The 16,085-nt window shown below is 49.9% G+C and overlaps 1 protein-coding gene across 2 annotated transcripts in view; it reads left to right on the top strand.

Moving 5' to 3' along the window:
• Nucleotides 1–16,085, top strand: part of STK32C (serine/threonine kinase 32C) — an 83,344-nt gene that overhangs the window by 55,342 nt on the left and 11,917 nt on the right. The gene's annotated exons all lie outside the window — the stretch shown is intronic.

The raw sequence follows: 16,085 nt of genomic DNA, 5'->3' as shown, positions 1-16,085 counted from the left end.
AGATGCTGTGGCACCCATTGCGTGATGGCAGCAGATGCAGAAGTGAAAAAGCTGGAGGTCGTGTTCTTCCAGCATTGCTTGTAAGAGAAACTCCAGCTTGGCCGTGTTCATCTGTAGTCTTTGCAAAGAGGCTGTGCCTCGTCTTTGACGGTGCCTTTGACAGCTCTCTGTGCCAGCAGTGCAGCCAACATGCAGACTGCTGATCTAACATGGCCAACATTAAAACGTCTTGTTTTTAAAATAAAAAAAAGTGCCCTGCTTTTCTAATGTTAATTATAAATCTCTTAGTGGCTTAAATATGGCTAGCATTTGGATCTTTTTTTTTGTTCTGACAAGCAATCATACAGCACACCCCCACAAGCTAGTTAATTGAACCAAGAGCTTGGGATATTTCAGCATCAGATGAAGGATTTGGCAACAATTAAATTTAAGCTAAATTGGATGCCCAAATCATCTGCAAGTCCTTAGAAGCTGCAGCTTATGAGCTTTGAGTGTTCTGTTCATGCTGGTGGTTGGACAATCCAATTATGAACCACTTAATGTCATAAATGATAAGTAACAATGTCTTCTGTTCCTATGAAATTTTGAACGTGTTAGCATGATACAGCAAATATTCCCTAAGCACTTCTTTATGAGTTTATTAGAGTAAATATTTCCTGCAGTTACGCAGAGGATTACGGGGTGTGCCCTCTTTGTTATTCTAGGCAGCACCGTAATTCAGTGATGTTTGTAGAATGAGACTTCTTCTCGTGATGTATCTGTTCTTGTGGATTGGATCAGCATTCAAAGAAGTCTGAAATTCTTGACTTCGTATGCAAGTGTCTGTGCATCACTTAGAAACAAATCTGCTCCTCATAGCAATTGTACAGACAGAAATCCAGAGAAGCTGCACTGGGTACGGCTCCATTCTTCTGTTTGTGCAGTGGTGAATACAGGAGCTGCCCACAAGCCAACAACAGGAATTGTGATTTTATTAGTGATCATAAACATTGGTGATGTTTGTTAGAGGCTGCCTTCCTCTTGTGGGTCATTGGCCCCCGCAGGAGGAAGCAGCAAAATTATAGATTTGAGCTACATGCTATTTTTTAAATTGTGTCATGTGCCAGGTCTCCGGTGTCTGTACGTGTCCTTTAAAAGTGGCAGGATATGGTGCTGGCGTCTGATCAACTCTTGTAAATGGTCTGTGTTTTTCCAGGCAGTCTTTATTTATATCTCTTATTCCCTGGGAAGCAGCTGAGCTGTACAGCCAGAAAAGATCTGGAATTGTCAACGTGTACCATGCTGGATATTTTCCACATGGGTATTCATTCTCCCAGTGCCTGGAAAAAGTTTTCTTAAAAAAAAAAAAAGTGCCCTCAGCATACCTGCTTCGTGATTTCAGGAAACCAGCAGCTCATGTGCTGCACCAAGGGTAATGTTTTGCCAGTAACAGGTGGGTGCTTCTCTCCCCAGTTGCTCAGAAGCTTAGTGTTTGTCTGATGCTTTCTGATAATGAATTAATTCAGCCAAGCGCAGTGCACTTCTCAAACGCTTGCCCAGGCACAGAAAGCTTCGCTCCGTCGCAGCTCAGGGACGGGTGCTGCGGGGCTGAGCTCGCCGGGTCCCTTGCATTCAGCACGAGCGAGGGGCTTGGGTGTGCACGTGGAAAGGAGCTGGTCTGGAGCACTGCCGGCATCCTGGGCACCACTCTGCTCTTCAGCAGTGGAAAACCTTTTTCCTAATGTGCCCAAACTGTCGTGCACTGGACTTCACTTCTCATTTAATTCTTCCCTCAAGATTGATGGGTTTGGGGGAAGGAGAGACAGAAATAACTAGTTCTCATGCCTGAGCTGTATTCCTGAATTCTGTTCTGTCATCTACTCTTTTTTTTTATTTTTCTCTGTTGTTGTATCTTTCTGCTAATGCTTTCAGCACTGGGGAGACAGGGAAACAAAAACCAGGAAAACAGAAAGGTCAGGCTGCTCAGCCTGTCGCTACTGAAGAGGTTCTTAGAAAATGGCCATAACGTAAAGGCTTTGTAAACAGCAGAAGTAGAATGTGATTTCCATTAGGTTTGAGTTCTTGAATGCTGCTTTCCTCCATCTGTCTTTCCCTTAATAATGCTATTGGGAAAACTCAGCGTGTGATATGACCGTTGTGCAGCGGTACAGGTGCTAACGTGGCAGTCAGGGGCTGTCAGGTACAAGACAGCAGTGGTAGTTTGCTTGCTTTTTCCTCAGGGGAGGCATTGCTTTGGGTTCTCTTTGCCTGACTTTTTACACAACCTGCAAGAAATTCATTTCTGTTAAGACATTTAGTTTCTTTCAGTCCTGGTTGAAATTGGCTACTTCAAAAGTTACTGGAGAAGGAAGAAACCGGACAATCAGGACAGACTGATGGAAATGCCTTGCTTCCCACGGAAGTAGGGTAACACCAGGCCTGCAAGAAATCTGAAAGCCTTTTCCAATTCTCCGCTTATCTGCTAATTAACACGAGGGTTTTTTCGACATGGATCAGTGCCTCAGAGAGAGATAGCAGCTCTAATTGGAAAGGGAGGATTTATCTTAAGATGCAGTCCTTGTGATACCAGACTAGGATTGTCTCTTTCCCCAAGTTGTGTCAGCCTGTTGTATCAGCTCCGAAGTGATATTAGAGACTTTACACGCACAACCTTCAAATTGTCCGAGACCCTGCGTGCAACATACCAGCTGGGTTACACCCGCCATTCACATAAAATACACCGTGCTCGTCTCCGGGGAAGTCAGGTTGGTGTTGGAGCTGGTGAAGGATCTGTTGTCAGGGTTGTCAATAAGAAAACCATCACTCTAATAATGTGTATGTACACCAGCTTTCTTTCTATAAAGCAGGGTGTCGTAGCCGTAGGCTGCCTCTGTATGTGTGCTTGATTAAAAATGATACTGTAATAAAATATTACAGTATAACGAATATAAAAATTACATATGATATTGGCATAAGAAGAAAAAAGTAAATTTAGACAACTGCTGACCGTGTTTTTACAAAGAATTCAATATACGGGTTGGAAATGGACTATGTTAGCACGCAGCAGCGTGGCAGAAGTTCTGGGCAGTAGTGCAGTGGGGCTGTTGGATAACTGCACCGTCATGAAATCAGTTTGTGCACTGAATGAGGACAGCTACAAAGGAGCCACTGATTTCAAGGTGCTCTGCACAAACATGGGAAATCATTTTAATATTTACATTGCAAATTCCATGTTTTTATAGTTGTGAAATGCCTAATTTGGCAACTTTTGTGTCAGAGGGTATTTTAGTTAGAGGAAGCATCTCACGGTTGGTAATTTTAAGTACATTTCGGGCAGTAAGTACTGTACGATGTAAGACGGGACAACTCACTGAAAAAATAGTGGAGAAAGATTATCATTTGTAGCAGCACTTTAGGAATGCCTTGGACTGGTATTAGTAAGAGCGATCTTCAGCGCCAAAGACAAGATGGACCGAGCAACTGCAGAAATGACCTGATGTCACACAGGCAGTGGGATAGGAGAGCGAATAAGTTAGGTGTGAAGCATTGTCAGATAAGTGACAGATTAGGGTTTATTCACATTTGTTGGCAAGTGTGTGGAAGAAAACATCATTTTCCATGGTCATTCAGAAACAGTAGTGTTACAGAAATATCCAAATGCAGTGCCAGAGGAATCTGCTGGAAGGTTCTAGGCACGTTGCTTTATAAAGAGTGGGTCGCAGAACTGAGGAGCGATGAGCAGCACATTGCTGTGCCCCTTGCCTTGCCCTGTGCCGCCCCCCCAGCGAGCACCGCTTGCTGCACCCGAGTTCTCCCCGCGCTGGTCGCGCAGGGCTGCACTCAGCTGCTGGCTCTTCTGGGTGCTTGGCTGAAGGCACGGCGATTACTCAGCTGAGTAACTGCTGTCTGCTGTGCGTGGGGATGTTTGTGGTGATGGGCCGCTTGAGGGACGGGGAATAACTCAGCAGGATTAATTAGTGGAAGCATAAAAGCTCCACAGTGCCTAATGGGAGAGCTGCACTAGGAAGATCCTCTCTGTGCCATTGAGTGCTCAGAGCATGTTTCTTCATTTTGGTAATACGATATCGTTTGGTAGGTTTGACAGAAAGGCATGTGAGGTCGAGCCCTGGCTTCCTAGGAACACGTTCCCCATCCAGGCTGGAGGCGGCCCCTGGGCTGTTGGTAGTCCCCGAGCCCGTCTGCCCCTGCAGCCTCCTCTCCCAGGAGACACGGCTCGCCCCAACACCACGTGAAGGAACTGGTGGCTAGAAGGAATTGCAAGGGATCCGTCGTGAGCAAGGGACTCGGTATGTTTTGTGTGCTGAGTTTCTGCACAGGCAGAGGTGGGTGCTGGAGCTGGAGGAGACGTCACCCCGAGGAGCTGCCATCACATGCACTTTCTTGTTTTTTTTTTCTAAAGAAGGGTCAACAATGGTCTTAACCACAAGTTGTCCTTAATGCTCTCCCTTCTGAGATGGTGTTTTCTCACCGGTACTTCTGCTGCTTGTACTACGATGGCACGTTCTCTGAGGTGGCACTCCGAAGGCTTCGCGTTGAGTGCTGGGCAAAGGCAGAGTAAAGCTGTGTTTGATCACGTCCTGCAAGGTCTAGGTTTGGACTGCCCTTTTCCCAAGGGAAAGGTAGCGGGGATTTTAATGCAGTATTACAAAGGGAATCTGAACAGATGGAGTTATCACCGGGCCAAACTTCCATCCCGCCAAGTTACAGGCTTCAAACCTGGAGCTGATGGAGTAATTAATGCTCAGTGCAGCGCGCACAGCGTGGACACGAGGGCATTTGCTGTCAAGTAGCAATTGTTTACACTCACTGATTGCTGGCTGCCGGTTGGCAGACCCAGCTCCTCAAAAGTCTGAGAGGTGTTCCTATAGCTTTGGCACATTGGCTGTTTTTAATGAACTGAGGTGAGCTTTGCTCACCTTCTGCTGGGAATCACTTCGCAATTTGCTGGCATCAGTACAGGCACCTGCACTGTGATAGCTCTCGTGGTTACTTCGCAGTCCCTTGTGCCTGCTGCTGAAAAACAAGGTGGTGTGGTACAGGGAACCTTCGCTAGATGAGGTGTCTACCAGGGCAGATCTCTGTGAGAATTTGGTGATAAGCACCGTGCAATGAAGCAGGTTTCTGCCAGTGGAACGTTAAGCATCAGGCTGCAAGTTTCATTAAATTCCTCCTGAAAGTTTTGCACTGTGGAACACGAGTACCGCCTCCTTCCTTGGCCGTGAGGTCACACCTGCACTCATTTACTTCAGCAATGGAGACGCTTGTGCCCGGGAGGCAGGCTGCGGCGGCAGCACGGCGACCTGGCTGTCAGGGCGCGCTGCTCGCAGAGCCACTGCCTGGCAGCATCCTCTCAAGATGAGCGATGAGGTTTTTCCAAATAGCACAGGGGTTGTTTTGGCCTTGGGATCAGGAATAGCTACAACATTAATTTACGTGCAGAGATTAAATAAAGCCCTCCATCCTTCATTGGAAATAATTAGATTTCCGTCTGCTCCCAGGTTTTATCAAATATGTAACTAAAAAAATCATCTTGTCTACCTCTGACCGGCGTATAAAACATCACAGAATCTAATTATGGCTGTAATGAAAGATGACTCCAAATACAAGGCTTAACTCCAACTGTTTGTCAGCCTCAGGAAGATGTATTTTCACATTTGATTCAGAAAAGACGTGTTAACCGGAGTTGTGTGCTGGGGTGCAGATGCTCAGAGAAGTGCAGGGGTTGCCGCTGATGTGCAGTAAGCGGTGGGCCCAGGGAGCGTCCAAAAGGCACAAAGAAGATGGGTCACGGCGTGCTCGGGGGGTTCTGCAGGTCGGTGGGACTGCTCACTGCTGTTCTTCGAACATTAGAACCAGAAAATCCTAGCAGAGAGACGGGCATGATTCAAGCTGTACAAACATGCAGGTGCCTGTCAGGCTTTCCTGGAAGCGTGGCAGCTTCAAAGCACATCGCCCTGGTTGTCCTCCCGGTCTCGCTGCGGTGCAAAACAAGAAGCCGGCTGCTCTCAGGCCCTCAGCGCTGCCTGCTCTCACGTGGCCCCGGGGCCAGCAAGTCCGGGCAGTGCCACGTGGAGGGCATGTGTTCGAGGCCGTGACCGAAGGAACAGTCTGCCTCCTTTTTTATTGTAGCAGTTAGTAAAGACTTCGGATTTTGAGGTAGCTGTCAATGATTTCTGTCAAGCAATGAAGCCGTACAGCTGGTGTGCACGAGGGGAGAGGGAGGGGGAAAAGGCAAGCAAAACCATCAGTCGGCGCTTCTTTTCCTTTTTTGTTTCTTCGGTTTATGTGCTGTCACATCCTTGTTTTTTCCTTGTTTATTTGGATTAATGCCTCTGATGAGGTATAGAAGTCTATGTATTTTTTGGAGCTGCAGGTCAAGTAATCACCCATACCCAAAACTCGATTACAGAAACATCTGCTTAATGTCGGACTAGATGTTATTTTCTCAGCGTGACATGGAAAGGAAGTGTTTAATCTGAACCATGTAAAATTGCTTTAAATCACTGGATTCAGAGCTTGTGGATAACATTCTGCATTGTCTGCTTAGGAATTCTTTCAGGAAAGTTGGAAAAAAAGTCAAGATAGACACCAGATAGAAGAACTCAGTCCCACCTTGCTAGAAACAGGAACCGATAATGAGTTTTTCCTGGGGTGTTTTTTGTGTGTTGGTTGTGTTAACCTCTGGGTGCTATTCATGTCAACAGCAAGACAGAAATAGAAATAAGAAATAAAAGTAAGAAATAAGGTTCATTTTGAAAACCAAGAATCAAAGCAAAACCCAAACCAAATCAGAAAACACCCTGCAATGGCAGCTTGGATGTGTTTGAGCACGCTCCCAGCTGCCCCTGCTCGGTGTGTTTTCCTCCCCCTGCAACACGGAGGAGGGAGCACGATGCAATCAGCCAGCTCTGTGAACTCAGCAGTTCTGCAGATTTACACAGCAGCGTGAACGAGTTCTTAGGACCAGACAGCTGAAGGTACTGAGGTGTGACACACTGAGATGCTAGCTTGAACAACAGTTTTTATTTTAGCTCGGAAGAGGTTTTCATCTCCATCAGACTCAACTGAGAAAGGGATTTTTAATGGAAGTGTTGACATGGCCTGAAAACACCAGCAGGCTTGCTATGAATAAAAGTTTTATCAGCTACCGTTACAACTTGGCTGTAGCAAACAGCCATGCTGAATTAAAGAGGTTTTAATGATTTATGGTGTTCTCACAGACCAGTCCTTCATCGGTCTTGTGATACAGAATAACTTTCATCAGGGAATAAGTAAACCGGTAAGACTCCATGAAAAATATCTTAAGGTGGAAAATGTGGGGAGGTGTTCAGAATAAAAAATAGAATCACCTCTCGAGGTAAGGATGTGAAAGCAGATGGGTCGAGCTGCTAACCTTGTACTGAGAGCATGTCTCCTGAGGACGGTAGGCTTTTTCCATTCATTGTAACTTAATACCTTTTAATTCCCTTTATACCTGAGTAAATGGGTTCTGATTTTGACTTTTGCATCTGAAGAGGGACCTGTGTTATTAAAATATTTGCTGTTATTCTTCGAGATGTAGCTAAAATGTGGTACCAGCTGGCTGAAACTGATACTTGCAGAAAAGCCGCTTATGGTACCAGCTTGCTCTGGAGGCCAGATGCCCGCGTCTGGGTGTAGCCCCGCAGATGCTCACCAGACAGACCTCTCTCACAGAGCCCATACGGAGCTGCAAGGCCAGCTGGTGTGCCCTTTTCGGGAGCCTAAAAATGTGGACTTACTTGCAAAAAACAGCAGCGTGCAGCAGGAGTACCTACTGGTGCCGTGTGTGTCCCGGTCTGCGGGTGTCAGCATCCCACCCGGACCAGTTCTGACCTGCAGGAGCAGCGATTTCAGCGTTAACCTGGAGGTGTACGTTGTTTGGAGGAGCAGAACTGCGCAGGTGAGCGTCCCAATGCAGCGCTGCTGCGCTGTGCAGGCCCGGCCCCGAGCAGTGACCTTGGCCTGATCCCCTCAGAGGCACGGCCAAGGGGTGGAGGAGGCGAAGAAGGGCTGAGAAGCGCTGTCGGCACTGCCAGCAGCCTGCAAGCCTGTGTCACCGTGCCTCGTTCGGCAGTCGCACAGTACAGGAGATTGCTGTGCAGATTGCCCGGGGTCAGGGCTGCAGATGTCCCATTCTTTAAGCGGGTCTTTGTGTGCTGGAGATAATAGTCGGGAAAACACTGCCAGAGACACTATTGTCAGAACTGTTCCCAGAACAAAGTTCTGGTTAAATAAGCTGCATAATCAAAGCAGTGGAGGCTTTGGTTGTTTTAAAGTATGTTTTTACTCAGGATCAGACAGTATTATGGCAACGGGTCCCCTCTGGGTGCGGGGTAGGGCTCCTGCAGCACCCACACCAGTGTCCCCAGCCTCTGTGAGTCGTTGTGCCAGCTCCGAGGCCTTGGAGGGATCAGCTGGGCAAAGCCTTCTTTCAGATCTGCTGGGCACCGCATCGGGGCCTGCTGTAGGGGAGCTCCTGCTGCAGGTTCCTGCACTCCGCAGCCTGCGTCCTGTCCTCTGGGATCTGTCGGTGTTCGAGCTGTGTGTGCCAGGTAACGCTCAGTTCCCCTTTTGTTCCCAGCCCCTCCTGCCCAGCTGGCTCGGCTTCGTGCTCCCCGTAGCTGCCCTCCGGCCGTGCCGAGCGCTTCTGCCCTGCCTGCCTCCTGCGCTGCTGTCCGGGCGCTGGGAGGGGACAGCCCCTGCTCAGGACCCAGCTGCCAGATGGCTGCTTTCGTCAGAGCCAACACAAATGGGGCCTTCTCAAGGACACTTTAGATGGGCCAAGTCTGATTTGATAAATTTGAGTTGATTTTTGTCAGAAGCTGTCGGTGTTTCACACCTGAAGCAACCTGTAACTCCGTGCTTCTTTTGCTCTGTAGGAGCTGGGTTTCCGTGGCTTGTAATGCAGTGCCTGGGATCCAGCACTGTAATTATGGGATCGAAACAGCCAGAAAGACCCAGGGAGTGCCCTTGAGGGAAGGCTGAAGATGTTTTTTGTGCAGACCTCTCCCAGACAGTGAAGGCTCTTGGCAGACCATACCCCGGCTGGACAGGGAGGACTTGTGGCACTAGGGGACATGGTGGGCTTGGCAGGTCAGGCGCATGGTTGGACTCGATGATCTTGAAGGTTTTTTCCAGGCTAGGTGATTCTGTGATTCCCTGACTCGGGAGGTGGACCTGCAGGTGGACCCCAGCGTGTACGGACCGAGTGTCGTCGCGTCCCTCCGCGTGCCCCCTGCTGGGAGCCGATAGCTGGCCGATAGCAAGGGGTGAGCAGCTGCCACAGCCGGAGCCAGGGGACGTGGGGCCACGGTCACCACCCAGCAGGGTGTCCCCCCTGCATGCCCACGGCACCGGGGCTCGGGCTTGTGCAGTGCCGCAGGGGGTGACCCGGGCCCCAGGGTCCTTCCAGGCTGGACACAGCAGTGACGGCCCTGCCCGCTATGCGGGTAGGCGCTTCCAGCAGAGCTCCATCCAGCCGCTCACCGTGGTCGTGTGCCTAATGGATCCCTGACATTTTAATTGTGTCACTGCAAATACACCTAGGAAACAGCTTTAAGCTTCGTTATCTTGGCTATGGCTAAAAAAATTTGATTGTGTGGTTTTATCCTTAATGTTTATTAGAACTGTAGAAGAAATTAATATTATCTTTTTAATTACAAATGTTACACAGATGTTAATTACCAGGCAGAGACTGTATTTCAGTTACCATCAGTGCAATCATAATACAAAATGGATATGAAGACTGGTTTTAAATAGCAGGGTAGCTGATGCTGCCTGCTGTGCAACTGTGACACTGCGGCCACGTCAAATGTCTTTGGTTCCTGCCCAGAATCACTTGATCCCTTTTTGTTACTTTCCTGATAGCTGAAAATCAGCTTTCTTTTTATATATATATATAATTGGCAAAATTATATTTTGAGCTACTGGTGTAGCTCCATTCTAAACAGAGAATGAGGGAGCTGTGGAGGAGCTAGTCACTGAGAGCCACAAGTGCAGCGAAACGCGGGGGGCAGCTGGGCCAAGCCCGTGAGCTGCGGTCGGCGTGGTTGTCACTGCCCGAGCAGCGATGGTTGCTGCTCCGTGCCCAACCTGAAGGGAGCCTGGGCTCTCCCTGCAAGGTACGTCCTGTCTGGGCACGGTCGTGCTCGCGTGGAGGCAGCGCCTGGTGCCTGAGCTATTGATGCAGGTGTTCGATCCCAGGGGCAATTACATTTTCTCTGTTGGGTAAAAGTTTAGGGCAAAGTCTAGCGGTGCTCTTGCTCATGTTGATTTCTAATGACTTCATTGGAGTTGGCTCATGTCTGAGAGCTGAAAGCTGCTGCTCCGGGTGATTAATGCCTGGGGGTGCTGCTGGGGTCAGCTAAGCCCCGCGGGTGGCATCGATGCGTCAGCCGCAATAAACAGCCGGTTCCGCAGTGGCCACCTGTAGCCGCAGCGCTTGTCATCTCTGCACGATGGGCAATGTGCGGGTTTTTTTAACCATCTGAATATCTGATGGGAGTTTGGTACGCTCTGCGTGTCCAGGAGCCCAGGCGTAAATACCCAAAGGAGGTCAGCAGGAACTGGAGTGTCAGTCAGTACGTTTGGGTCAGGTGTGACCGCTCCGAATCAGCCCTTCTGCAAGCTGCAGCAGTGTTCTCCGGCGGTTCCCTTCCATGTAGGATTAAGGTGTTTGCTGTTAGTGCGTAGTACCTGCTAATGCAAAGCATTGACTCAGCTCTAAAAACAAAATAAGCGAGATCCAGGTTTGTATGCTGAAGCTTCTTGATGGCTGCCAGCCGGGGTCAGTAACGTTTCTGTGTGTGGAAGGATTATCGTGCATTTCCTGGTCCTTCAAAGGCAGAAGCCATTAAGAGGTTCTGGAAAATCTACCGCTCACATTCCCAAAGCAAGAGGAAGTTTTCTTGAACCCATCTGTGTGCATTTGCATCAGATGTGACAGTAATGTCCTGCAGAGGATGGGATCGTGAGTGCCTTAATTTAAGATGACGCCTGCCTCAGTAGAAGGAAGAATGATCTTTGGGTAGCTGAGATCAAGCAATCTCAAGTATTTATCAGCTTCGCCGATACTGCCCAGAATGCAGAGTACTTGCTTTTGTTTGAGCCCACAGAGAAATTGTGCTGTTCCATTATAATTAGCCTGAGATAAGTCAGGACATGCTATTAAATGACGAGATGACCTTTCATCTGATTGGGATTTCAGCCCATTGGATTCATTCAGAATCAGCAGGAAAAAAGTTATTGAATTTCTAAAGGAGAAAAGGCAAAGCCTGCCTGCCTAAAAGACAGCAAGTAAGTTGGACTGAAAAATGTACAGAGCAGCAGAAATCCCGAGGATCAGGGAAAATACCCTAAAATAACAACAGCAAAAAAAATGCCAGTGAAAAAATGTCTTGCTGTCCCCTGGACAACAACAACAACAAAATGACAACCAAATCTCTGCTCTCTAATTCCACTCCAGTAGAATGGTTGGGTGGAAAATAGAAGTAACTCGTCAAAGCAGTAGCTCAGTGAGTGACGCAGAGCAGCAAGAAGTCAGATAATTCCTGGCAGTTTATGGACTTTGTTTCTGCTGTTTCTGCTTAATCCACGGAGTGACAAAGAGTGCTTTGATGCTGCAGAGTAAGGTTCATCCCAAGGCTTTGCCCTAAGATTTCTGTGCGAGTGTAAATGACGTGAATGCTTCCTCCTGAAACCGCAGGGCTCTTCCCCGGGCAGGAGCAGTCGTGCTTTGGATGGTGTGAGCTGGTCGGCGTGTAGGCTCAGATACATTCCACTAATTTACACCCATTGATGTGATTTTTTTATTCTTCCTTTGTTTCAAAACCTTAATTGGTGGTCGGATATTTGCAGTTCGGAATGTTTTCCCTGAGCTAATTAGCAGCCGGCACAGACGAACACCCCCTGGCTGGCTCCAGCAGCAGTGGATCGGAGCTGCCACTGACTGGCCTTGTGCCTCCCGGCGCCTGCCCTGTGCCTCCTCTGCCCGCGCACAACTGCACAGCCCGCGTCCGTCCATCTGTCTGTCCGTCTGTCCGCCTGTCCATCCGTCTGTCTGTCTGTCCATCCATCTCTCCGTCCATCCACCAGCCTCAGTGGCCCCTGGGGCTTGAGCCAGCGCTCCTGCCGTGACCCCGCTCTCCAAAGGGTCTCTCATTTCTTTTAAATTTTTCAGTGGACGACTTGCTGTCAGCCCAGCAGAGGGTGAGGTGTCCTGGCAGCGGGAGGCCGCAGGGACAGCTCAGTGTCGAGGCCGGGGCACCTGACAGCAGCGGTCAGGAGCGGCACAGCCACGTCTGCCAGCAGCAAGGTGGCCACGGAAGGCTCCTGGGTGGGCAGCAGGGGTCAGGCGGGTTAAGGCTAGACCCTTGAGTGCTCTGCCTGCTGAGAACACGCTGTCAGCACGAGGTCCAACGGCAGCTCTGTTGACAGAAAGTGTTGTGAAGGAGCAGCTCACCGCGTGGGGACCCTCACGGACGGCCCTGCAGAATGCGTCAATGTGGGCACACGCGAGTGCCGTGCCGTGGCCGCGGAGCTGGTGCTAGCAGCCGAGCCAGCAGAGCTGCCGGCGGTCAGCCCCGCAGTGGGGTGCTGGGTCCTGCTGCTGCCTCTGTCCCTCGGCGTGCGGGAGCTTTGTCTTGTAAAAGGTGTTTGTGAGGTGCTCGGTGCACGTGCGGTGTGTCCTCTTTGGCCGGTGCAGGTTGCATAAAGGAGTTTGGGAACATACTGGGAAACTGTTCAAAACATGTTGGGTTGTGCTTGTGGCTCTGCCTAAGCTTGTACAAGTTGGGCTTCTTCTGAGAAGACCCAAAGGACTGTGATGCCTTTACACATACCTGCATGTGCAGACACACTCGTGTGCTGTGTGCTTTCACAGTAACACCTACATAAAGCAGAGGGGTATTACAAAGCCAGTAGCCCATCTTCCCCTCCCATTACTTTTTTTGGGGGGAACCATCTAGGCCAGTGATCCTTGTTAGTCTCCTCTAAATTAGTGCAATAGATCGGGCTGTTGAGCAACGACCAAGATTGCCCCAGATTCGGATGAAAACAAGCCGCCAGCTATGATGACAATACAGGCGTTGTCATTGTCTGGGGCCCCATAAAGTGAGATCGAAATGGGAGATGTTAAATGCACATCTCATGTCCTGAATAGTAAATGCAAGTTCCAAACCCTTTGTGCCGTTAATGCAATAAAAGCAAAGGCAGCTGTATACAAACCATTTGGCAGCAGCTGAATGCTCAGGGTATCTGGGACTCTATTAAATCTTTTATGTGCCATGTCTTGAGCAATATCCTACCAGCTGATGCCTGCCTTCTGCATTGCAAATCTGGCAGCATTACATACAATTTCTCCTAATGGCTGCATTTAAGCACCGAAATTTTCCTTTGTGCAGTGAGGGACCACGTCACGCAGGATGAGGACAAAGCAGTCTCTTCTTTTGCTTTCTTGTGTCGCTTCGCTTTGTAGATCTACTTGAAAAATGGATCGAGATTAATAGAAAAAACCACTTAGACGCGTTACCAAGTAGACGTTTCTTGCTTCCACAGGAGCAGAAGCAGACGGAGGTCTGTGTTGGGCACTTACATGTCTGTGCAGGGGACATATTTCTGTAACCGCAGACATTTCAGGAAGGATTCCTGCTGCCACAGAGGACCTAAACGTCCGTGCCAGGCGAGGGCAGGACCAACACCGCTCCTCGCATTGTAGGCTAGTGCCAGGCCCTGCCAAGAACTGCATTAACGTGGTCCTTAACCATTAACTGGTAGGGCTGACAGCAGTGCACACGGCATGCCTGAGCCCTGGAGGGGCGCCCGGGGCACTGAAGACTTGTCCTGGCGCCCTTTGCCTTGTGCCATGGGGCCTCGCCGGCACCGCTCTGGCACCAGCACCTCCCTCTGCTCCCATGGGGCTGCCCCAGCCGGCACTGCCTGAGGCTTGGCGATAAGCAGAACGATCCGACTGACTCCCAGGTGCTGTTTTTTTTTTTGTTTTTTTTTTTTACAGGAAATAGACGACAAAAGTTTCTAGAGCACTTGAAACTGGAATTACTTGGTGTTTAGGTGATGCTGTTCCATTTCAGAAAACTACTTAGGATGATTGCAGAGTAGAGGAATCTTCCATCGCTTTCTCATTCATGCTACTGTCTGTCCCTTTTCCCTGCGGAGAAACAAAAAGCAAATGACAGAAATGTGAAAAGCAATACATGTGAAAATACAGAAAGTCAAAATCTAAACCAAAACAAACAAAAGAAAGGTTTAGAAATTAATGTGCTTCTAGCCTTGATGTGTCACAAACTGAAAGCAGAAGAGGATGTTGTTCAGAGCCTGGAATGCTGTTAGTGGAAGGCTTGTTTTTAGAGGAGCAGTGTCCATGATTTAAAGAGATGTTGTTAGGTCTGTCAGTTCAAAGAAATTAAAAACTAGAGTTACTTTTGCTTGGCTAATTAAACATATGGCCAGCTTAGTCTGCTTTAAGCAGAAGTCAGGTCCTGCGGGTGCTTTGCCCTGCGCTAGGTAGTTCACTAACCTGCAGTACGCAGGGCTTCAGCCGGAGCTTTTCTGTCCCCACTCCCAGCAGAAGCCGCAGGCAGCTCTGGCAGCCCTGGGCAGTGCCGGTGGCAGGGACGGGGCTCCAGGAGCCCTCGCTCGTTCTGCTGGACCCGGCAGAGAGCGGCCAGGGCTGTCCTCCCCGCAGCTGTGGCCCCTTGCCCTGGCGCCGAGGCCAGCTTGTCCTGCTTGCCGTGGGACCGGGCCTGCGGCCACGCTCTGTCCCCAAAGAGGGGGGTCCTGGTGGCCCTGGGCCCAGACCTGGTTTGCGCAGCCCAAATCACCTGGGAGACGCCAGCCTGTAGCACGGGGTCTGAGGTGTGCACGTAGTTATTAAAATCCCTAACTCTCTGTTCGTACAGTAATCGCAGTGACAACTGCAAAATAATCCCCATAATTTGAGTGTGTATCGCTAATTGGGATGTTTTTATCAGGCTAATGATAACCCCCCATTATTGTGTCACCTTCTTGCTGTAACGTGTCCTTGATAATATTATATTATGTGCCATTAGCACTTGCAAATTGTTAGTAATGGGAGCGTTTTAGAGGTGCAGCGGAGTTCAGTGCCTTCGGGCCCTGCGTGGTTTGCTGCCACCAGAGAAGCCCCAGCCGGTGCCTGCCCCGCGCGGCACAGACGCCACGGCTCGGACGGGCAGGGAGAAGTCACCTGCGGGTCGGCCTCGCCGTGGTGTTCCGGATGAAGGCTGCAGGAGCAAACTGCCAGATGTTTATTTTTTTCCAAAGAAAATGCATTCAGCACATTGTAGTCAATAAGCAGGTCGTCTGATAATTAAGAGGACAGACGCACTTATACCACATGTATAATGTTCATTAACTCATTTAAAGACCTTGATAATTAGAGTGTCGTCAGGAGTCAGAGGAGTCTCGGGGAGCAGCACCAAAGGAAATACCAGCGGGGGAATCCGGCCGGACCCCAGCCGTGCGCTCCCTGGGGCTGAGGGGTGCCTGGAGGGGCAGAAGGGTGCGCAGCCTGCGCCCTGCCCAGCACCGCGCCCTGCGGGGCCGTGCAGCATGCAGCAGCACGGGGCTTGCTCTTGTTTATGTCATTTTTAACACATTTACATTTTAATTGCTTTCAGCTAAACCAAACGGGGTTATTGTGGCCTTTCAGGGCACAGCTATGTGTGAAATAGACTACAGCCAATCTGCTGGCAATTTGCTCCCGGTGGTGGACGTGAGCAGAATCGAGTCGGCCCTGGGAGGGCCCCCAGCGACTCCCGCAGCCGACCTGGAGTCAGGCCCTGAGCCCGGGGCTCACAGGGAGGGCTCCCCGCAGGGAGGCTGCCCTGTACCCGGTGCCGTCCCCAGGGGCACGGATCCCAGGTCACAGCGCGGGGACCGGGCTGGCAGCTCCGAGTGGCGAGGGCCTGGTAGCCACACGGGAGGCTGGCCAGATGGGCCAGCAGCAGGAAACCAAACTCGTGGTGGGGATGCTTGGGTGTGCGGCGTCGGATCGGTTTGTTCCAACACAAGTGGTGGTTACAAAGCAC

The sequence above is a fragment of the Oxyura jamaicensis genome, chromosome 6, assembly GCF_011077185.1.
Source record: "Oxyura jamaicensis isolate SHBP4307 breed ruddy duck chromosome 6, BPBGC_Ojam_1.0, whole genome shotgun sequence".
NCBI classification, from domain to species: Eukaryota; Metazoa; Chordata; class Aves; order Anseriformes; family Anatidae; genus Oxyura; species Oxyura jamaicensis.
This window is presented reverse-complemented; position numbering and strand designations above follow the sequence as displayed.